General features: G+C 42.3%; 1 protein-coding gene and 1 long non-coding RNA gene across 2 annotated transcripts in view; one reads left to right on the forward strand and one right to left on the reverse strand.

The window, feature by feature from the left end:
• LOC142489214 (multidrug and toxin extrusion protein 2-like) overlaps window positions 1–25,947 on the forward strand; it is a 185,548-nt gene that overhangs the window by 74,137 nt on the left and 85,464 nt on the right. The gene's annotated exons all lie outside the window — the stretch shown is intronic.
• Window positions 3,198–17,483, reverse strand: LOC142490975 (uncharacterized). The gene is made up of 4 exons (XR_012800193.1): window positions 16,160–17,483; window positions 13,486–13,538; window positions 9,122–9,335; window positions 3,198–4,472 (listed from the first exon to the last, which is right to left on the reverse strand). It is a non-coding gene; the product is annotated as an uncharacterized LOC142490975 (long non-coding RNA).

Consider the following 25,947-nt stretch of genomic DNA (forward strand, 5'->3'; position numbering starts at 1 on the left):
GATGTTGTGGGGGAGCCAGGATCGGGCTTCTGGGGTGGTAGCCTCCACGATCTCTTAGTGGTGCAGCGCCTCCATCTTCTATACTCCCAGGAATATGGGACAGGACCGATATAGAAGAACCCCTTGGGTCCCAGGGTAGTACTTTCCAAGTCACACACAGTCTTTATGGATGAAGAATAGTCTCTTTATTTGACAACGCAACAATATCCCAAACATAAGGGCTTCCAACAGCCGCAACACAATAGCCAGGACGGGTTATACGCCACTCGCCTTCGCCAGATAATTCCTCCTCTCCTTCCCTCCAAGTCACTCTTCCGGCAGGATGGTCTGAGCTAGGGCTTCAATACCCCGTGGCCCACCCCCGAGGTTAGCCTCGTGGTGGGTCTTGGATTCTCCCCTCACCCCTGGCAGTGGGGTGAGGCCATTGGTCCACCAAGTCTATAACTCTATCAGCTCTACTAAAGGACACTGATTCTTTACACTCTCCTTTCGCCTGCACTTTGCGCAGGAGAAACCGTAGTTCTCTCCAAATCTTCAGTCCGATCCGCAGGATTTCTTGACTCATGGCCTGTTAGCGGCACTGCATACTCCCGGCATAACTAACCGACAACTCCAGACTCTGACTAATCTCGAACGAAAAAGAACAACTACTACCCGGAGTTGGCTGCTAAATATAGAGCTAGCCCCGCCCCTCGTGATGTCAACAGGACCTCCCCTCGTGCTCACGCCTGCAGCAGAGTCCAGGCCTGCGTCTATCATTCAGGATAGGGCTATTAAGGGGGAAAACCCAGGATGATTACTGGTGCCTGATCTTAACAGGACTTACCACAGCAGAAGGAAGATAGGTATAGCCTGTGCTGTTTACAGGGGTCTACCTGTGTAATGGATACTAAAAGCAAAGTGGACATAAGTGCTCCAGAAATAAACAGTGTGAGCAATGGGAATAGTTTATATGATCACCACTGAGCCGAATGCACATACTTCATGTCTCTAATGTACTTATGTGAGACAATGTTCCCCCAGTGCTTAGAGTTATCTTCAGGAAAGCACCCTGTATTAAATCCAAATTGGCCCCAAGTCTTTTTAGGAAGGAGGAAGTGGTGAAAAGTCAGAATTGGTTACCTCCTCCAATGGGCTTTTTCGGATGCTTTGGTTGAAAAGCTTGCAAGCAGGTATCTAAAGGAGAGAAAACAGAATTCATTTCCAATGTCACTCAGGAGAAATTACAAATAAAACAAACCTTGAATTGTCGCACCGAATTCATTATATATCTGCTTTCATGCCCATGTGGTCTCCAGTACGTGGGCCGCACCTCGAGACCTCTGAGGGTCCACGTGCTGGAACACATGTGCAATATACGCAAACAGGTTATTACACATAGCGTTTCAAGACACTTCAGCTTATTCCATGCAGGAAATCCTGAAGGCCTTAGTTACAAAGGAATCGAAAAGGTGGATACTCACTGGAGAGGTGGGGACAGATTAAAAAAACTCTGTCAATGGGAAACCTACTGGATTTACAAACTGAAGACGCTGACACCCAGGGGGATGAATATAGATATAGACCTTGGGGCATTCTTGTAATTTCCAGTAGGTCTCCCATCCCACCCCACATGTCTTTTATTTAATTTTGGGGTAACACTAACTTGTACGCCAGGGTGGTTATTCACCATTGGACTCATGCATGTCATTCATACTATGTCCGGCACCACATATCCAATTGTGTGCATTCACTGTTTTTAGACAACCATTTATTTTGAACTTATGCATGTCACTCACACTGTGTCATTACTTTGGTTGTATCCGGCACCACACAGCCGATTTTACGAATTTACTGCATTTCTACAACCATTTTAATATCTGTATCTCTCTCCCCCCCTCTCTTCTTCCTAGACCCATGGAATTTATATAAGTTGAGGGTAGATCTTTTAAATTATAGCACTGTTTCTATTCAAGAGTCACTAGGCGTATCAGCAGTGACTTCTTCAAGTTTTGTTTCTAATTATGACATACATATATCCCTTTTCTGGACAATTATGTTGTATAAAAATTTGTTATTATATGTATTCTATTGGTCACCATACCTTTATTAAAGTCACACACTAGATTACTATGCATTTAATGTTAGTCCCCATATTTAGGGCTACACATGTTTTTATCTCACATAAATGTATCTATTAATCATACTTTATCATGCTCACTCACTAGATGATATTGTGTAGATTTCCTATGTCAGTCTTCACTTTTTAAGGCTTTTATCATTGTCACGTATATTAGGTTAGAGGAGGTAATTACCATACTTTTTTAACCACACTTTATTAAGTTCACTCACAGGATTTATTTAACATCAATCTTCATATTTTGACAGCTTATATGTCTTGTACATGCAGTCCTCGTTTTACAACGCTTCGTTTTACAACGAATGGCTTATCCAACGCTATGCAATGCATACCTATGTTCATTTTTACAACGCCAAAACGGCTTATCCAACGCTCTTATGACGCTTTGCAACGTTGTTTATGTGTATGCGTGTATATATACACACACATACACATAAACAACGTTGCAAAGCGTCGTAAGAGCGTATATATATATATATATATATATATATATAATATTATATTATACTATATAATATTATACTATATAATATATTATTTATTATGTTATATTTTATATATATATATATATATATAATACAGTATATACACTATATAATGTACAGCTGCGGCACACTTTATTCTAACAAATCACCGGTTTGTCCCTGGCATGTTCCTGGAATGCCACGCTGTTCACCCGGAGCATGCCGCGGTCCCAGCCAGGGGTCATGCCCGGCTGACGCGCGGTTGATGTGTTAATTGATAATGGTTCAGGATTTACTAGGCTGCAATGCTTCTCGTGTCCGCCAGATGGCATAAATTCATGAATTGTAATGCAGTATATATATACATACAGTATATATATATATATATATATATATATATATATATATATATATATATATATATATATATATGAAAACACAAAAGAAAAAGGAACCTCTGAATTAGCACTCAGACAAATAATTGCAAAAATAAAAAGGGTACTTTAATTAAATCCAAAAAATAACAGACATACAAACAACTGACCGGTGAGCCTGCCTGACTATAAATAATTAGTGGACAAAAATTTTTTTTTTTAAAGAAAAATATTACAGAAAAAAACAATATAATAGACCCAAAGAAATAAAAAATGATGCCCTAAGAAAAACCTTACTCACTAAGGGAAAAGATTATTTCCCGCAATGAAATAATACAGACCGGCCGGTCACCAGATATGTTATTGGTTGAAAGACATCATACAATAGGTCAAAAAATGCTAAACTAAGAAAATATACACAGAAAAAACATGAGTGCTTGTATTGATAGCAGTTAAAGTGTCAAAAACACAAAAATGAGCCTAATGCAGTTCAAATAGTATTAGTGCAAGGAATACATGTAGAGTACTTCATTTAGTGACCCAAATACATAAATGAAAGCAAATGGGGAAACAAAGGGAGGGATGGATAATCAGAAATACTCAGCTCCTTGAAATTGAGGCACTGCAAACATCAATCAGCACAGCACAGTCCACTGATAAAGTCCAAAGATATAGGACATTGATGATAGTTCAAAATAGAACAAAGGCAGGCAGGGTCAGCAGCAGCAAAAGTTAAAATTAGCCCACTAACGCGTTTCGCCCACAAAGGCTTCCTCACGAGTGGTGCTAAGGCTATGTGACAGGAGCATTTAAATAGGTGGCAGATAATCTCGAAATTCGCGCCAAAATACCATTTTTTGCAGATGCAGTTAATTGCCTTGATGATTGGTGCTGTCAGGTAATATCACTACGATCAGCAGCTGTGTTTAATCCCGCGAGACTTCTGTATAAGGCATCGCACATGCGCATTAGCAGAGTGACTATTGCGCCCGCCATCTTGGTTGTGGGTTGTTTCTCTATTTTGCCCATAGTGACGTCACAATCTCGGAACGAGCGCTTGAGAATTATCCATGGCTTCTCGCATATGCGCAGTGGATATTGTGTGTTGCGGCAGCCATCTTTGAGAGGGTAAATTGCCCTCAAAAGGATTCTGATCGTAATCGGTCAGAGTTGACAAAGACAGATCCTTGCGCATGGGCAGTAGATTTTTAGATGCTCAGACATCTCATACAGTGATTCACAGCAATCAAAAGACCCTGTTGTTAGTAATAGAAGCAGCATCCTTTATTGCTTCGTGGGTCCATGAGATCCTGACGTAGTAGCCACCATATTAGGCAGATTTAGGTGCATATGTATGGGGAATTTCATCCTGAAAAATATCCACTGTAACCGTTTGGTATTTTTTGTGGGTTGATATTTATACATTGAAGGAGAGTGGTGCCATATCGAGACAGTAGTGAGGCATTCCAAACAGGTACAGAGTATAACCAGCAAAAGTATAGAATATATGCTGATCTATGATAGTAAAAGAGAAGAGACAAAGATTAAAGCAAATCTTCCAAAACATCTCACATCCTAATTAGAAAAAATCATTAACACTGCAGTTGGGAAACACTAAAGCTATAAATAATTGAACAGAAATATCTGCATATTTAACTAAAAAGAGGACGGTATATGGGGAAAACTGTCAGAACTGTTAATAAATTACTAATAAGAAACAATCAAAACCTAATTCCCGTAAACCAGAAACCCCCATAAAAATAAAATACATAAAAAATTCAGATATAAACTGTTACTTCGTTGTTTCCAAAAAGACTCTGCAGTATCACCTGTGGTTGGAAAACAAGATAGTATTTTAGCATGCAGTAAAACAGAAACAGTTGATGATGGAAAAATCAAATCATATCATAGGAACATAGAAAAACCCAAGTAGTCATTAAGACCGCTTGGGATCATTGATCCTAATGTAACAATCCACCTGCATTCGTGTTGTAAGAGTGTTCTCTCAAAGTCCCCCCCGCGTATCCCCAGGGTGACACGCTCTATGGCAAATGCAGAGAGAAGTGAATTGTTAGCTTCATGTTCCTGCAAAAAGTGTTTGGCTACCATTGTAATTTTCTTGAATGATTCTAAGTCCCTCTTAGCATTTTTAATATTTCTACTATGCTCCATTATTCTAAAGCGTACTTCCCTTGTTGTCATACCAACGTATGTTTTGTTGCAGGGACACATTAGGCAGTAGATAACTCCCTTTGATTTACAATTCAGAAATTGTTTAATGCTAAACTCATTATTGCCCTTACTATCCTTAAAGGTGGAAGTTGGTTTTACAAATTTGCAGGCTGGACACTAATTATTTATAGTCAGGCAGGCTCACCGGTCAGTTGTTTGTATGTCTGTTATTTTTTGGATTTAATTAAAGTACCCTTTTTATTTTTGCAATTATTTGTCTGAGAGCTAATTCAGAGGTTCCTTTTTCTTGTGTTTTCATATTTAAACTTTTCCTCTAGCACCACCTACAGCTTATACTTTATTTTTGTTACAACTATCTCAGGTATATTTTTCTGATTTAGGTAGGTTCATTTGACATTGCATTATTTTTTGGAAGTGACGCGGTATTCACCTTTCTGTGTATGATATATATATATATATATATATATATATATATATATATATATATATATATATATACTGTATAACAACAACCCCTATAACCCCTAACATACAGTACTGTACACATACAGTACTGTATACTGTATTCACATTAATGATACTATAGGCCGGCGGGGGCGAGATGTGTTTGCAGCAGAGAGAGAACCGCTGCTCTCTCTGCGCAAACATCGGCACATTAAAAATTATTTAAAATACATTTTTATTCATAGTGTAGATGTGCAGGGGGTCTCCGGAGCTGAACCGCGTTGGTTTCAGGTCCGGGGACCCCCTGCTTCCCCAGATACAGGCCCCTTTATGAGGTGCCGGTATCCCTCTGCATTTAAAGGTCCCGATCACATGACCGCGGCATGTAAACAAAGCAGAGGGATACCGGCACCCCCTAAAGGTGCCGGTATCTCGGGAAGCAGGGGGTCCCCGGACCTAAAACCAAACCGGTTCAGCTCCGGAGACCCTCTGCACATCTACAGTATGAATAAAACACCCATATCAATAAACAATCATTCCTTACCTTTGCGGCTATCTGCTATGGCAGGGGTGGGGAACCTTTTTTCTGCCAAGGGCCATTTTGATATTTATAAAATCATTCAAGGGCCATCCAAAATGATAAACTTAAAAATTAGCCTGCTATATTTGGTCAAACATTTAATGAACTCACCACTAATGTGATGGCTGGAACTGCTTCTCTTTGGGTGACTGACTGACTCTTGGGTGGTGGGTGACTATGACTGACTGTGGGTTGGTGTCTGTGCGCACACGCACACACGCACGCACACACACACAGAAATCGGGCAGGGGGTAGGGAAATCAGACTCTCAGACCAACTCTCTCTCTCAGACTCTCAGACCCACTCTCTCTCTCAGGCTCTCAGACCCACTCTCTCTCAGACCCACTCTCTCTCTCAGACTCTCAGACCCACTCTCTCTCTCAGGCTCTCAGACCCACTCTCTCTCTCAGGCTCTCAGACCCACTCTCTCTCAGACCCACTCTCTCTCTCAGACTCTCTCTCAGACTCACTCACAGACTCAGACCCTCTCAGACCCACTCTCAGACCCACTCTCTCTCACTCTCAGACCCACTCTCTCACTCTCAGACCCACTCTCTCACTCTCAGACCCACTCACTCAGACTCTCAGACCCATTGTCACTCTGACTGTCAGACCCACTCTCACTCAGACTCTCAGACCCACTCTCAAGACTCTCAGACCCACACTCTCTCAGACACACACACTCTCTCTCTCTGACACACACACACTCTCTCTCTGACACACACTTTCTCACAGACACACACTCTCTCTCAGACACACTCTCTCTCTCTCTCAGACACACACTCTCCCTCTCTCTGACACACACACTCTCTCAGACACACACTCTCTCAGACACACTCTCTCAGACACACTCTGTCAGGCACACTCTCTCAGACACACACACTCTCTCTCTCAGACACACACTCTCTCTCTCTCTCAGACACACACTCTCTCAGACACACACTCTCTCTCAGACACACACTCTCTCTCAGACACACTCTCTCTCTCAGACACACACTCTCTCTCTTTCAGACACACACTCTCTCTCTCAGACACACACTCTCTCTCTCAGACACACACTCTCTCTCTCAGACACACACACACTCTCTCTCAGATACACTCTCTCTCTCAGACACACACTCTCTCTCTCTCTCTCAGACACACACTCTCTCTCTCAGACTCACACTCTCTCTCTCTCTCAGACACACACACTCTGACACAGGATACAGTAGAAGGTAAGGTGGTGCAACTGCCCAGTGGTGAAGATAACAGACCGGGACCACTCAGATAACTGCAAAAACTTTAATGGCACAAAAGCAACATAGAACCACTCTTATGCGTTTCGCACGACTTGGCGCGCTATATCAAAGAGTACCAGGGGGCGTGGGGCTCCCTTCTTTTCCACACTCATGCTCTCTGACACACACACACACACTCTCTCTCTGACACACACACACACACACACACACACACACACACACACACACACACACACACACACACACACACACACACACACACACTCTCAGACACACACATACACACTCTCTCAGACACACACATTCTCTCAGACATACCCACACTCTCTCAGACACACACACACACACACACACACACACACACACACACACACACACACTCTCTCTCTCTCTCTCTCTCTCTCTCCCTCTCTCTCTCAGACACACACAGGGGGAGGGAAATCTGATCGGGGGGGGGGGGGATCGGAGCAGGTGCCCTCCTCCGCAACTGCTACCCGGTGTGGGGAGGAGGGCTGTGTAAGTGCACGGGGGGGGGCGGAGCAGGGTGGGAATCGGAGCAGGTACCCTCCACAACTGCTGCCCGGTGTGGGAGGAGGAGGAGAGGCGGTAGTGAGGTGTCTCTCCCACCGCAGACTCGTTCTTCTATCCCCCAAGCCTCTTATACCCCCTCCCCCCCCATCCCCCACTCCTCTTATACCCTCTCCCCCCCGGAGCGCTGCTTACCCGCGCCGCCCTGGTGATACTCAGGTCCTTAATCACATCAGGCGGCTGCTGCCACACACAGACAGTGACACACAAACACTGACCATGACACAGACAGTGACATACACACACAGAGACACACACACACACACACACACACACACACACACACACACACACACACACACACACACACACACACACACACACACACACACACACACACAGACAGTGACAGTGGCACTATGCCTTTTAGGAGGCTGGACGTCCTCCAAGAAGCAATTCTATTGTAACCTTGTGCTCTGGACTCTACCTCCCCCTGCTCCTCACTTGTGGCAAACACAACCCCGCGTTAGTGCCCGAGAACGGACGCATCCCCGCTCTGCTGCCAGAGCATGCGCGCACATGCAGCTGGGCTAGTCGTGTCTCTGAGCTTGGCTCCGCACCTCGGACGCGTCGCGCATTCTCCTGCGCGCGACGCGCTCACGTGACTATGTGCGCCAATCCCCAGCTGCACGGCAACTTCCCCACCTCTCTATTGGGTCCCTTCCCATCCCTCGGCTTGTGTGTAGGAGCACAAGCGTGACTGCAACAAACTGGAGGGCATGATGTTGGAGTCTCAGTAGGTAGCCGAGCCTCAGAGATGGTGCGACACACCGGAAGACAAGATCTATGGCAATGTTGTCCCTAGGCAGTCACTTGATTGGTCGCCCAATCGATCTTGGGGTTGTGGTGCCACAGCCAGGGAAGTCAGGGCTGGCAGCAGAGGTCAGGGCTGATGGCAGAGGTGCAAAGTTGAGAAGGCAAGCGGAGGTCAGGGCAGGCGGAAAGCAGTGAGGTCGGGGTTACGGTGCGGGGTCAGCAACAAGAACTCAAACAAACAAGAGGATAAGGCGTTACTGCAAAAGAAATATATAATCGCCGTGCTTCTCCATGTAAGGAGCATGCAGCTGGCGAAGGGATTGGCCATACAAATGTGAAAAACTGACAGTGAATCATGTCCTTACGTGATGACGTAGTCCTGACGTGTTTCGTCGCACACGGGCGACTTTCTGAAAGGTTGCATTACGTCATCACGCAGCGTGTGTTCAAGCCGGAATACGCGTGGAGCATAATTCGTGGCTGGCAACATCAGGAGATCCTGCTGAGGTACTGCACGGACCGGTTGAAAGACTTGCAGCAGTAACCATAGGCCTTCCGGACACCGCCGCCCCCTTGGCACTATTGAGTGAAAATTGGGTCGCAGACCACACGTGGAGACAATATACGATCACAACTGCATATATGTTTACTACCCTTGTGAGTGATATTCTTTCCCTCCCCTTCCTTTCCTTTAATAAATGTACAATTTTACGCTATGGGGTGTTTTCTTCACAGGCACCCGTGCCCCCCCCCCCCTGGTGGCGCATAACGTCATCACACCACGTCACACTGGCGTCCTGACGTCACGATGTGGGCGTTGACATCCATGAGCATGGCAGAAGTAATCGTGGAGGGGTGAATACCTATCAGTGTATGTATAGCGGTGATTTATGTGTATCCTGTAGCCCTCTCCTTGATAAAGGCAATTTTTGCAGAAATGTTGGACCCTTTGGTGGCACATTAAATTGCATCTTCAGAAGACCATGTGCCTGCTTCCATTTTCTTTGTAAATGTAGTATTCAGCACAGTCCTACATGCATGATAGAGAATCACAGAACATGTATAAAGCAGCAGCTCAAAAAGGTATAATTACCTTTTTTTCACATTAGAAGCTTTGTTAAGCTGTATAATATGCTTCACATATATTTATTGGAGCCTTTGAGTGCCTAGGTATGTGCAGGGGATGAATAGGTACTGTGCCTTTAAATTTGGAGACTAAGAGCTGCGCTATGCACAAATGCAGGAGACATCATGGCTGTGCTTTTCAATTTGGAACGCACATTAGAGGATATATTAGCACTGCGCATGCGCAGCTCTTTGTGTTGGGAGGACTTGTAATGTAATCCTCCCCGTCAGTTTGGGACTTGCAATCTATCACATGCGCATGCGCACAGATCTCTAAGGTCATGCGTTTCAGCATGGAACGCACAGAGCCGGTGACTGTCATGAGAGAGGGGATTTGGCCCGGGATTAAAGGGGTTACACCCCATTTGGCTACCCCCTACTCTCACCTGGGAAGCAAGGGGTTAACTGGACTGGGGTCCAGTAATGTGTTTTTTTACCTTGCTTCAGTATCCAACTGTTTATTCCCCTGTATAAATGTATTGTCTCATCCTGGTGTTTGCACTCACACATACACTAGGGTTGATGTGGGAGGGAAGGGGTTAATGTTAATTTAGTGATTATAGCCCTTTGTTCCCTTTCCCGCCTTTTCAGGCTCCATTTTGCAGCCTTCCATAGGTCGCCAATGAGACTCCATGCATTCTAATGGCAGAAGTAGCGGTTTTGGACCTGTTTTCCAGCGACGACCAGCAGGTGGCGTCCGAGAGGAGTAGCGGCGGTTTCCCATTGTAAGTCAATGGGCTCATTGACTTCAATGGAGATTCCTCAATGCCGGCCTCGAGGAACAGGTTGGCAGCCATCCAAACCGCAGACCGCAAAAGCGGATACAATGTCTTTGAAAAAAGTTTAATCACTTCGGTCAAGTTCAAAGACAGTAGGTGTGGGAATCTTTGGTTCTAGGGCCCCTTGGAATAAAATTCTTTTTGCCCCTAGCCCCTAGGAACCCCCCCACACGACCCACACTGGGTCCAGGAATGAGAGACCCCCGTAAGGGGTCGAGCGGAGAAGGAGCGTCACGCCATTGACTTCAATGGCGGAGCGGAGATCCCATTGAATCTAATGGCGGCGTGCGCCATGCATTGTCTTTGGCGGTGCCGGCCATTGATTCCAATGGGGAAAAGCCGCGTGGCGTGAAAACGGCTAAGTGTGAAATTATGAAAACGGTAAGTCCATATCTCCGGTTCTGGAAGGACCAGAGGGATGGGATTTGGGTGGCATGTAGCCAAGGTTTCGGCTTTAATGCATGACCCTTCCCAGCCCTCTCCGACCAACCAGCGGTTTTTTCTATAGACTTCAATGGCGGCGGTTTCTCCATTGAAAGTCTATGACGGGAAACCCCATTGACGGCAACGACAGAGCCCGCCATTCAACGCTATGGCGGCGGACCCCGTTGATTTCAATGGGGAAAGAGTGAAAAGCAGAGATTAATTTTTAAAGGGACGAATCCTGTATTTTAAAAATGTTTTAAAGTGCATTTCTGTATCTCCGGTTCTGGAGGTCGCAGAGAGTTGAAATTTGGCCAATATGTAGAGTCACTGTAGGCATTAAAAACTGGCAAATTTCGACCCACTGAGCCCAACAGAACGGAACTTATTAATATGTGAAGATATTAAAGTGTATATGGTATTTTGGATCTGCTCTGAAAATGCAGACTCCATCTGCTATGCTAATAGGTCAGGAAGGGCAGCCGGATGATTTAGCATAAGCCCTGTGATCAAAAGTTAACTGCCCTGATTGTTTACACTAGGGCCAGGAACAAAGAAATTGAGTGTTTTGCAAGTGTCCCAGTTCATACCTGCAGGGAAGAAAAATCTACTTCAAATAGATTTTGATAGCCAGCTCGGCGCCTAGGTTTTAAGAGATGGGGTTGAGATGGTATAAAAATAAGGCTCAGCCTATACTCTATGTTGTTGTGCTTCGTGTCTTTGTGAAGTTTCAAGATTGCTGTATGAACTGCCAGTCCAGAATTATGACTGTTTCATCATTCCATCTTAAGTAAGTGTCTATATTTTGTCAGTTATTTGTATAATCTCGTGTGTTCACCTTTTTCAAGGAATAAATTATATTTTATTATATCTCAGCTGTGTTCAATTCAACCCAGGTATATTTTTGGTGTATTATTATAGCCTGTCACAAAGTTACCGTCACAGTGACGTCATGTTGCGCATGCGCAGTAAGGTTCGCGAGTTCCCTGCATCCATGGAAGCCTCTGAGGTATGGTTCTGGCTCTAATTTTCACCTGGTACTTACGTTTTTTTGCGGTTTTGGCGTGAATTATATCCTTTTAAATAGTGCACATTATTCTGCCTACCCCACCACTCCCAGTTGAAGGCATCTAGCCGAAACGCGTAGGAGTGGGTGCTGTAGGCAGGATCCCCTGGTTTCTCCCCCTCTTGGGACACGTAATTATACCTTTTTGAGCTGCTGCTTTATACATGTTCTGTGATTCTCTATCATGCATGTAGGACTGTGCTGAATACTACATTTATATCAGGACTGTGGGGGCTATGCACTATGCTCAATGGCTTTGCGTTTTGATTTGGCCAAAAAGCAGGTTCGTTAAAAAGTGAAGCCGGGGACGTGATGCACTAAGGCCTTAAGGCCATTTTTTAACGTACCTGCTCAAAATAGCTCAGAACAGCCACAGCATACGTGTTGCTTTTTTCCCCTGCTAGCGTTCTGAAACTTTCTGTTCGCTAGCTGATAGAAAAAAAAGCCGCATTTAACATTTGCATGGAGATTTGCTATCTCCATGCAGGACTTTACAGGCGATCGTACACTAAATAAAACATTTTAATAATAGTGTACATGAGCAGGGGGTCTCCCGAGCTGAACCGCATTGGTTTCAGGTCCGAGGACCCCCTACTTCAGGAGTTACAGGCCCCGTTATGGGGTGCCGGTATCACCTGCAGTTTAAAGCTCCCGCGTCACGTGACCGGGTTATTTACATTCTGCAGGGGATACCGGCACCCCATAAAGGGGCCTATATTTCCTGAAGTAGGGGGTCCTCGGACCTGAAACCAATGCGGTTCAGCTCAGGAGACCCCCTGCACATCTACACTAGTATTAAAACACACATAACAATAAATAATAATTCATTACCGTAGCGGCTATCCGCTATGGTAATGAAGCAGCATTAATGTATTTTTAATAATATTGTGCGAGAGCAGGGGGTCCCCTGAGCTGAACCGCATTGATTTCTGCCTCAGAGACCCCCTGCTTCCCGAGTTACAAGCCCCGGTATTGGGCATCGGGTGCTAGTGCCGGCGCCATCTTTATAGCGTCCAAGATGTGACGTGAGCTCTATAAAGATGGCGTCCGCACTGGCACCGATGCCCCAAACCGGGGCCTGTAACTCGGGAAGCAGGGGGTCTCTGAGGCAGAAATCAATGCGGTTCAGCTCAGGGGACCCCCTGCTCCTGCACACTATTAATAAAAATACATAAATGCTGCTTCATTACCTTAGCGGATAGCCGCTAAGGCAATGAAGGGGTTAAGGCACATTAGCATGTTTATTGGGGACAATTGCCCCCAATAAACAACACGCATCCCCCCCGCCCCCTAACACATATTTGGATTTGTTATGGTTTTTTATTTTATGGCTTACCTGTGGATTGGTTCCTGTGCTTCCGTGTCGCTTGGATTTCGGTGAGTGGGCATCTAATGGTGAGTAAACAAAAGAAAAGTTTATTATTTTTACTTTTACAGGTTTTTATGATTTTTCATTCATGTCTTTTATTTTTTCAGTCCCATTTAATGCCCGTTAATGTATATATGTATATACATACATTCACGGACACTGAATAGGTGTATTCTATGTGATTTTTGTATGGAAATGCTTTGTATTTAATACTGTATTATTGCCCCTGTATTTTATGTATATCTATCTATATGGATAGACATACAGGGATAATAATTGATTGGTTTGCTAATGTTTATGTTCTTTTCATGTATGGCTAGTTTATTTTTCAGCTTTATTTTGTCATTGTTGCGAATAATGTAATTTGTATGTAGTTAAAGGTTAATTGTAATGGCTTCTTTATGGTACTTAGATTAGAATGACGGTGGTTACTTAAATTAGAATTGTTTTGGCAATGGTTTGGCTTTAGGAATTGAATAGGGAATTGTATAATTGATTTGTATTGTATTGTAATTGTTTGAGGAAATGGATTAATTGATTGATGCTAATTGTATTGATGTTGCTTAGTTTATAATTGATTTTCATGATGGCATTGCTGGTTAGGGGACATTGTTAATATTGTATTTTATTGTTACATATATTTTGCATAGTGTTATATGATGCACAGATTAATTGCATCATGTACACACTCAATGCAATTGTGACATTTCATAGACATTTGTGTAGCTGCAGTTTGTTTGTTTTATATTTGCAATGGCTGCTGGATTTATTTTAACATGCACTGTGGTGATTTTAAGATTAAAAATGCATGTTTTGATTTATGCATGTTTTATGTGTTTAATAATGGGCAAATAATCTATTATCCATATCTGGATAATAGTTATTTGGCACATTATTGTACTGTAGGTGTTGGGGGGGGGGGGGGTATGTATAGGTCCGGTTTATTTATTTTACATTCAGGGTTTGTTCCGTGGTTCTGCGTGAGACCTTTGGAGACCACCTGCGGTATCCTCGGGTATCTCACGGATATCAGGCTGGTGGTTCCACGGGTGACACCTGCGAGGATGAACCGGTGGCCTCACATCTGTGGGGGCACCGCGGACCCGTAGTGTGCGGGGAAGAACCGGTGGTCCCACATCTGTGGGGGCACCGCAGACCCGTTGTGAGCACTCGTGAGTTCCCCAGACCCCTGTGAGAACCACCCGAGGCCCAGTAGACACCTGTGGGTCTGACCTGGGGCTCCCAGATATCCGCGGGCCTACCGTGGGGACCCAATTGTGGCCCGCGGTGACCCAAGGAGACCACCTGGGGGCCATGGCGCTTGGCGGGACCCACCAACAGGCCTCCAGAACCTGTGTGAAACAAGTTGCTGGTACCCTGTAGGTCTGTCAGGTGACCCGCCAGCCCGCCAGGGTCTCGCGTGGGGCTGGGGTATGAACCCTGTATGTAAAAGAATAAATCATGTATTTATGGTGTTAAAGCGTAGAAATAAAATCAATGAGTCAAGGGTTCAAAAAATGTAACAACTTGAGTTTATCTGTACCAAGGCACAATTGGGAGACAAGAATTCAGAAAGAACTCAAGCCTCTGAAAACATATTGCTTGGATCACATTTTTATACATTTCAAAATGAGTAATACACCCCTTAAGGGGGCTGGCTTAGAGATAAATGCTAATATGATGACATACAAAAAATACATATTGGTTGATACATAAATATGCTGCATACGCTATATTCTTATCGATAATTTACCATAATGTGGGCCTCTTGTGAACGAAACGGACAGTATACGGTAAAAAAAATGCTAATAAGAACACGAGTGTAAAGCCCTATCAGAACATGAGGGGCCAGTGACCATAATATACTAACAATGCTAATTAGCTTCACCACAAAACACTGCGTAGTAGCAGCTCATCACATTAATTCTTAGTTCCCAAACAGGCTCAAAATAAAGCTATCCAATAGTTATGCTGGAAAATGTAAAGAGGAGGGGTATACATAACAAAACAACACACATAAGGTAATGTTGCAATCAACAAAATAGGCAGAGTCCGCATATAGACAGGTGTGTAATGGAAAATCATATAAATTATCCTCTCTTTTGTTCATATGCGAATCCTATGACATGTGAACAATATACGACATAAAGAATGATGGTATTTAAAACATCAGCAGCTTGAGATTTAAATATATATGTAGCCCTTTTTCTGAACCACCTACCTAAGGGACTACTGGTAGCTGTATAACACCTGCGGCTCCAGGAGATCTGAGCCTCCGCTAGCTGGGAGCCTGGGGTAACACTTACATACTTACACAGCGCAGCGCCTCCACCTGCGATGGCTCCCACCGAAGGGGGAGTGGTTCCTCGCAGGACACTTAATAAACACATACACAGTAGGAATAATAACTAACACTTTACTAACACACATATAAAACATAACACAACATTATATCCTGTGTCCCTCGCACGAGGAGACACCAACCGTGACGTCCCGCCGGACGCTTTCCCAACACCCGGTGAATCCCCACCCAGTGTCCAACGAACCCCTTAGAATGTCCCATACTCCTACGGAGAGTCAATGGGTGACTGCGCAGTCACAGTTAAGCTAGGGCCCGGTGGTGCACATATAAGTTTGATACCTGCCGAGCACTCCGATGCTCGGGTCAGCAGTCTTCGCAAAGGCTCAGTCGGCGATGACTCCTCCAACCGAACTCCTGCACTTGTGGACCGCTAGGGCGGTCCCACTCTGGAACACAGTCTCTGTGGACCCCAACGTGGGTCCGAACTCCGCCACGGAACTGCAGCAGCCGCTGATTCCCTAACTTATCTAAGCGACGTACTATCTTGACAGGAACCCTAACCTAGGGCCTGTCCCTGTAGTACCGCAACCTACGGGGCTTGGGGAAACTCCTAGGGCCTGCGGGGTTAATAACCTGCCCCACTCCCCTCGCTCGTCCCTGTCCTACCTCTAGCTACTAACTCGCTAGTACTAACAGCACCTGCAGCAGACACACTGCTCACACAGGCAGCCTGCAGACATCACACACGCTGCACACACTGCACTCAGTACATGCAGCGACAACATACAACAACAATACACGGCACCTGGAACCCGCAGCAATAACACACTACGTACACTGTCTCTGCAATCTCCCAGCACATGCAGCAACAACATGCAACCACAACCTTCAGCATCCGCTGCACACCCTGTGCCTATTTGTCAGTGCTCACAGCACTACTCGCTGTGGCACTGCCAAACCTGCACCCTCACACACCTAAGGGTGACCTCCCTATCTAGGGCCGTCCCTTTTCAGTTACCCCCTGCCCTAACAGGGATTTGGGGCCTGCCTGGGACTTGGAAAACCTTACCTGGTGCAGGAGCCACTCGCTCCCTGCACCCTTCCTTCCCCTTCCTCTTCCTCTGCCTGACTGCTCTCGCAAAGCCCGCGAAATGTATCTATATTCCCGGGCTGAGCATCCTCCAGCCCTATTGGCCGCTAGGAGGCACCTGGTGCCTGTCTCCCTATGCATCCTGGGAGTTGTAGTTCCCAGGAGGCTGCTACAGCATTGGGGCCGCGTGCGCGCTTCTCCCGCGCATGCGCGAATGCCTGATGGCCGCCGCAACCTCTCTCTCCCCTGTCCTGCCCTCGCGCGACTTCTCCCTAGCCGCCGAGTCCCTCCTGCGCATGCGCGACCTCCTAAGGGCTGCCTTCGCTTCCTACCCCTATCTGTGCATGCGCAATCCCGCGCACGCTCGCGCGATCTGTCATGGCGGCCCCCGCTAGCCGGGTGCGCCGCCGCAGCTCCAGGGATGCCGAGCGCTCCCTGCACTGGCCCCCACCCTCGCGAAGTGCCGGCGGGTCCGTCGCTGCCTCCGGCGGCACCCGCGACCACACGGCACTCGCGGAGGGGGGTCAGTAAGTGACAAATAACCTTGGGGTTACATATATATCATGAATTTTACAATAGCTACTGCTTTAAAAAATAAATTCTAGATTGCCTACAGTTGCATTCTTTAAAATGAGAGGCTATAGATCAGGGTTTAAATTAAGACACCCAGTACTGTTGTTGGGAGATGCCCATAAACTATGAGATATTTATCCTAAAATAGATACAAAAAACAGAAAGCACAATAAATAAGCATAATTTCACATTTCTCTGATACAGAGCAAAATGAACTTTACAAAAAATAAGATAAAAAAACCCAAAACAGACCTGTTTGATCCTGCAAACTTAGTCCAAAAATAAATACATTACAGTATCATTCTCTTTCCCCATACTATAACTAACCTGCTTTTAAACAATTTTTTTTCTCTCAGCTTCTAGTTAACTTTTCATGTCTGGAACGTGGTCTTTGTACATTCCTTAAGCTGGAGGAGGGGGGCCAGCCCACTTGGCTGCTTTTAACCTTCCCTCTTTTAAATGACTACTGTTCAAAAATCAGACGAGCAGTGTATTTAAGAAAACAAACCGTTAGTTTCCTAATATAAGTTTGAACAGAGAAACCTTGATTACACAAAAACAAAACCATCTCTGCAACCCTTCCTATAAAACAAAAATCGTATTGTTTTATTTACTATTAATTTCTTATCTTTCTTACACACACCCACACACACATATACACACGTTCTTTGAGTTTATCTTCCATCAACATTCATTCTCCTCTATACAAAACTCCAACATAATCCTAATCTTGTGGGGCAGAGTAAAACTCAATAAAGCTTCCTTACTCCATAAGATCAGACTCTTTCTTTTTGTTTAAATAAAAAATAAACATTTACTTTTTAAAACTTTGCATTATAGATATATCTTGCTTTTAGTCCTGACTCCTCTAAATCAGCACATAAAATTTAAATTGAAAACTTCATTTAAATATTGTAACACAGTATTTCCTACGCCCAGGAACAAACATGTGCTACTGTAAAAATACAAATTCATATTTGAGTCAGGGTGAAATTACTTCTTTTTACAACTGCCAAATTTTCATTCTCTTTTAAAATATTACACTAACAGACTTTAACATACAATACTTCCTAGGTTTATTTTAAATGCTACTGTCATGCCTTGTAAATGGCAGCAGGCTTAATACACTTTGACAAAAGGGTTTAAACTTAAATGACCCTTTTACAAGAGATTATTTGTTATTTTTATGATTAGTACAACAAGTGACAATGTGAAGCGCTATGTACACTAATGGCGCTATATGAATAAAGACATTCATACATACATACATTAACTATCAGAGTGACACACAAACACTTTATTCCATGACATGTATTATTATGCCATCAAACTAGTTTCTATGAGCTTTCTAAGATAAAAACAAACAAAAAACATTTAAAGAGGATGTCCTCTTTTTCTTCCATGCAGTATTAATGCATTCATTCCTAAAAAACTACTTTAACATTCTTAAATTCAAGCCATTTCTTCCTAGATTACTAATTAACTTCCATGTCTCACAGACATGCAACTCCTGTGCCTCACAGACATGCAACTCCTGTGCCTCACAGACATGTAACTCCTTTTCAGTGAAAAAGGGTGAGAAAAGGGGGAAGAGGAAAAGGGGATTAGAAAAAAGGGGGGTCCAATAATGCTGCAGTTATTTTTAAAACAGAGCCTGATATGTTTCACTTTCCTTCTTATTCAATATATTCTGCGTCACTAAATATCCATTTTTAAAACATTTTATTGCCATAAAGTCCACACATAATTTCAAGGGACGTACCCTTCGCCGGCGACTGCTGAGAATGTAGGTTTCCCCATAATTCTCCTCTATTACACCGATCAATGTTAGCTGACCATGTACCTTACACCGATCAACGTTAGCTGACCATGTACCAATATTACACCGATCAACGTTAGTTGACCATGTACCAATAAGGTGCCCCAACCCTTGGTATAATATAAGTAGAATATAGAGTTAAGGAACAGTGGCCTTAAAAACAGTTACCTGCTGTTCCTTAACAATAGTTCTCTCCCCAAGTTCTAGGAGACTTAACACCTTATTAATTATTATACCTTCCGGGCCCTTACTTGGCCCTGCCGTTTAGCGGCACACGGTATAACCTGAGTTTATGGCAATAATACAAAAACAACAATAACAATACCTGATCAGTATAATATTAATAAACTCACGTGATACAGGGTGTCCCGTCACTCAGGTAGGTTGCCCATAAAGAACAAACTGTCTACAGATTACTCAAACTTTAATCTAACGGCTTTTTCTGTTAAAAAGGATAAAGCCATACCTTATTCCAAGTGTGCACGTTTGAGTAATGTAGGCAGCTGCTCCGTCTGGGTTTCCTGGTCCCGAGGTATTGGGGTCCCTATTCGACTGGCAGCCATCTGTTAAAGCGTAGAAATAAGATCAATGAGACAAGGGTTCACAAGGTAACACATGAGTTTATCTGTACCATGGCACAATTGAGAGAAAAGAATTCCAACAAGGAACGCAGGCCTCTGAAAACATATTGCTTGGATCACATTTTTATACATTTCAAAATGAGTAATACACCCCTTAAGGGGGCTGGCTTATAGATAAATGATGATATGATGACATGCAAAAATATATTTGCTGATGCCTATATATGCTTTACATTGCTATATTCTTATCGATAATTTACCATAATGTGGGCCTCTTACCGTTGTGACATAAGGGAGTTACTCTGTCCAGCCCTGTATGTATGCTGTAGCTGTCAGATAAGAAAGAACTCAGATCAGCAGGAATGTCTAATCGCTTATGAATGCTATTTCAATTCTTGCCTGCCTTGTAGGAATTAAAAAGGGGGGTTACATCCAGAAGCGATACTCTGCAGAATCAAACATTCACAGTTCATTCATTCATTCACGAATGAGACAAATAAACATTCATATAGTAAACACTCAGAAAATGGTGGTTTAGGCCAAAATGGAGGTGATGATAGCCACTCACATTATCTCAATCTTCACAGTCCTCTCTTTTTATTCTTGAAAACATAGTCTTTTAAGGATAATTCAGATAAAACTCAGAAGCGTTGCACTGGCCTGGAGGGCCCCAATTTGCATGGCTTTGATAGTTCTGGAAACTCACAGAGCTGCTGGCTATCATATCAGCCAGGTTGGTCTTTCTGCCATCATCTTCATCTGTATTCCATTGAGGAGGACTGACTTTTCCTTCAGAGATTGCATCTTCCGTAGTGTAGTCTGTGATCAGTGGCATGGCCTGGGTAGAGGGTGTTACACACCTTTGCAGTATGGATTTACTGCACATGGCACAGACATACAAAACAATCAGAACTGCAAGCACACAGACAAATCCATTCATCAGTTTCGCTTCTAGAAAACCAACCAACATGGTAATTCCTAACAAAACACACCTCTTATCTCCACCTTTCCTTAATCTCTCCTGTATCTCTGCGATCTTCTCTACCTCATGCTCAATCTTACCACTTTGATCTCTAAATAACATAACATTGCTCTTTCACTAGGGCACACACGCTAAAATATAGTCCAGAGCCATTCTATTCTGTAGGGCCATTAATCTAATCTGTACCTGCTCTTGATTAAGTAAATTAATGAATGTAGTTGTATGATTGAGAACATCATCCAGTACATCCGTAAGTACATTGAGCCTGTCATATAGCAACTCAACTCCTACATTAGGAAATAAGCTAGCCCAAAATTGTTCTTTCCATAGACTACTTTTCAACCCCTGTGCGTTGGAAGTGGCTCTGCTATTCCTGATCCTGCCAGTGGGTCATTGTAAAGGCAGGTACAATTGTACCTAGATAGCAAGACCCCGTCCAACCACATGGTAATACTCTGTAGGCCTATTTTCCACAAATCCAATACACTCCCTAGATAAACTAGAATTTGTGCAAGCACTTTTTACTATCTTAATTAAACTGAAAAATTAAGGCTACATCCTCCCTGTAAATTTTTAGTTCAGGGCTGTAAATACATTTTCATACAAGTTTCATTAGTTGGTGGAGACACCTGACCCATAAATTGATTTGTTGTTCCCAGTGCAAAATCCACCTAAAGGAACCTCATTTACCAGTGGAATTCGGTTTAGAAAAGTCTCCTGTAAACAAATTCAAATTAACATTTCATCATTTTAAATTCGGCATTAGTGTAAGGTATCCCTACTTAAGGGGTTAAATTTAATTCTCTCTTACGTCATTGGGGCCACTAGAGTATGGCAGGGATTCATTGTATATATTCCCTTGTGACCCATTAACCTGTGTAGCATTGTGCAAGATTGTATGATTGTCTGCAAAATGATGTGACCATAAAACAATAAACATTACAAATATTTCAAAACTGATCATCCCTTATCATCATCTGGATGGTGTAGGCTGATCTTGCCTAGCGGGGCATACATCTTAAAACACACTCTAAAGCATAAAAAATAATATTGAGTCCTAAAAAACAAATTGTTCATTTAAGTCCGGGCCTTGATAATATTGAGTTCAGAAAAACAAATTGTTCGTTTAAGACCGGGCCTTGCCTGAAGTCTTAATTCCTTGGTGGTTAAATGTTCTAGGATTATTGTGCCTAGATACACTAACAGTTGGTAAAAAAATGCTGGCTTGATGATTCTTTATCTTTGTTAGCTGTTTACGGTGGTGCCGGCACTTTTTTTTTCTTGCGATGATGCTGCTTTGTATTCTCCTTGGTAGACTGTATAAGCTGCACCTAAGTTTGGAGAGACTTAAACATTTCATTAATAAAAGCACAAGGAGAGCGCTTTTAGCCACTATAATTTAGTATCAGCACAAATTTTTTTGTTTTTCACCACTATCTTGGCATCCGCGTATAAAATAAACACAAAAATACCTTGCTCACCAACTTACAAAAGAAAGAAATCAACGGTGCATAGGAAAATATCGTAAGAGAACACTGATAAGTGACAAGAGGTTGTCACTAAAAGTCCCTAAAGCTTGCACTCATTGTAAACTGTAAAATATACATAAAGTACCAGTTAAATAACTAATACCACTAATATCAAATTTATTACAGACCAAATGGGAAATATCCACATAAACTTAACTATAACACAACTAAAACGTATACAACTTTTTTACAAGCTAAAAACTTACAAAATGCATAAAATGACAACTAATAAATCATAAATAAAAGAGTCCCCATGTGAACGAAACGGACAGTATACGGTAAACAAAAAATGCTAATATGAACACAAAGCCCTATCAGAACATGAGGGGCCAGTGACCATAATATACTAACAATGCTAATTAGCTTCACCACAAAACACTGCGTAGTAGCAGCTTATCACATTAATATTTAGTTCCCAAACAGACTCAAAATAAAGCTATCCAATAGTTATGCTGGAAAATGTAAAGAGATGGTGTATATCCCTCTCTACATGAATATTCATGAAATAACATGTTGCTATGTGTAGCAATGAGTAGACAGCACCAAAACACAACACAATATGAATGGAGTCATATCGGCAAGAAATATTCAAGGATAAATAACAAAACAACACACATAAGGTAATGTTGCAATGAACAAAATAGGCAGAGTCCGCATATAGACAGGTGTGTAATGGAAAATCATATAAATTATCCTCTCTTTTGTTCATATGCAAATCCTATGACATGTGAACAACATACGACAAAGAATAATGGTATTTAAAACATCAGCAGCTTGAGATTTAAATATATATATCATGAATTTGACAATAGCTACTGCTTTAAAAATAAATTCTAGATAGCCTACAGTTGCATTCTTTAAAATGAGAGGCTATAGATCAGGGTTCAAATTAAGACACCTTTTGGAGGGAAAGGAGAGGTAATGGTTAAAAGTTATAAAAATATATCACATATGCAGTTAACTTTATAGGAAAAATTATTTCATACCTGATTTTATGCTTACTCGTTTATATTGTACGCTTTGTGAAGTACTGAGTATACTTTTGACACTATTCAAATACAGAAATACATATTAAATATTATTGTATTGTTAATGAAACAATTATAACAAATAGCGTTAAAAAACATCTCCTAATTAGAACAAATAGAATTTAAATGTATTTACTGATTTCTGCGTAGAGGTAATTTGGATACTGCATGTGGGGATTATAACCCCTTCTTGTAATAATTCCTACATAATGGGAGCTATGCCATCTAAAGCATTTCATAAACTATGAGGTATTTATCCTAAAATAGATACAAAAAACAGAAAGCACAATAAATAAGCATAATTTCACATTTCTCTGATACAGAGCAAAATGAACTCTACAAAAAATAAGATAAAAACCCAAAACAGACCTGTTTGATCCTTCAAACTCAGTCCCAAAAATAAATACATTACAGTATCATTCTCTTTCCCCATACTATAACTTAGCTGCTTTTAAACAATTTTTTTTTTCTCTCAGCTTCTAGTTAACTTTTCATGTCTGGAACGTGGTCTTTGTACATTGCTTAAGCTGGAGGAGGGGGGCCAGCCCGCTTGGCTGCTTTTAACCTTCCCTCTTTTAAATAACTGCTGTTCAAAAATCAGACGAGCAGTGTATTTAAGAAAACAAACCGTTAGTTTCCTAATATAAGTTTGAACAGAGAAACCGTGATAACTACAAACAAAACAAAACATCTCTGCAACCCCTCTTATAAAAACATAAATCTTATTGTTTTATTTACTATATATTTATAATTCCTTATCTTTCTTACACACACCCACACAGACACATACACACGTTCTCTGAGTTTATCTTCCATCAACATTCATTCTCCTCTATACAAAACTCCAACATAATCCTAATCTTGTGGGGCAGAGTAAAACTCAATAAAGCTTCCTTACTCCATAAGATCAGACTCTTTCTTTTTGTTTAAATAAAAAATAAACATTTACTTTTTAAAACTTTGCATTATAGATATATCTTGCTTTTAGTCCTGACTCCTCTAAATCAGCACATACAATTTAAATTTAAAACTTCATTTAAATATTGTAACACAGTATCTCCTACGCCCAGGAACAAAAATGCGCCACAGTGAAAAATACAAATTCATATTTGAGTCAGGGTGAAATGACTTCTTTTTACAACTGCCAAATTTTCATTCTCTTTTAAAATATTACACTAACAGACTTTAACATACAATACTTCCTAGGTTTATTTTAAATGCTACTGTCATGCCTTGTAAATGGCAGCAAGCTTAATACACTTTGACAAAAGGGTTTAAACTTAAATGACCCTTTTACAAGAGATTATTTGTTATTTTTATGATTAGTACAACAAGTGACAATGTGAAGCGCTATGTACACTAATGGCGCTATATGAATAAAGACATTCATACATACATTAACTATCAGAGTGACACACAAACACTTCACTCCATGACATGTATATTATTATGCCATCAAACTAGTTTCTATGAGCTTTCTAAGATAAAAACAAAAACATTTAAAGAGGATGTCCCCTTCTTTTTCCATGCAGTATTAATGCATTCATTCCTAAAAAACTACTTTAACATTCTTAAATTCAAGCCATTTCTTCCTAGGGTAATAATTAACTTCCATGTCTCACAGACATGCAACTCCTGTGCCTCACAGACATGCAACTCCTGTGCCTCACAGACATGCAACTCCTGTGCCTCACAGACATGCAACTCATGTGCCTCACAGACATGCAACTCCTGTGCCTCACAGACATGCAACTCCTGTGCCTCACAGACATGCAACTCCTGTGCCTCACAAACATGCAACTCCTGTGCCTCAAAGACATGCAACTCATGTGCCTCACAAACATGCAACTCCTTTTCAGTGAAAAAGGGTGAGAAAAGGGGATTAGAAAAAGGGGGGTTAGAAAAAGGGGGTTCCACTAATGCTGCAGTTATTTTTAAAACAGAGCATGATATGTTTCACTTTCCTTCTTATTTAATATATTCTATCCTTCTTATTTAATATATTCTTTCCTTCTTATTTAATATACTCTGCGCCACTAAATATCCATTTTTAAAACATTTTATTGCCATAAAGTCCACACATAATTTCAAGGGACGTACCCTGCGCCGGCGACTGAGAATGTAGGTTCCCCATAATTCTCCTGTATTACACCGATCAACGCCAGTCGATCGTGTACCAATAAGGTGCCCACTACTTGGTAGAATATAGAGCTAAGGAGCAGTGGTCTTAAAAAAATAAAATAGACACCTGTTGTTCCTTAACAAAATCTTCTCTTTACAAGTTTTTTGAGACTTACCACCTTATTATCTGACCTATCCCCGATCAACGCCAGTCGATCGGGTTCCAATAAGGTGCCCCAACCCTTGGTATAATATAAGTAGAATATAGAGTTAAGGAACAGTGGCCTTAAAAATAGTTACCTGCTGTTCCTTAACAATAGTTCTCTCCCCAAGTTCTAGGAGACTTAACACCTTATTAATTATTATACCTTCCGGGCCCTTACTTGGCCCTGCCGTTTAGCGGC

This window comes from Ascaphus truei, chromosome 3, assembly GCF_040206685.1.
Source record: "Ascaphus truei isolate aAscTru1 chromosome 3, aAscTru1.hap1, whole genome shotgun sequence".
NCBI lineage: Eukaryota > Metazoa > Chordata > Amphibia > Anura > Ascaphidae > Ascaphus > Ascaphus truei.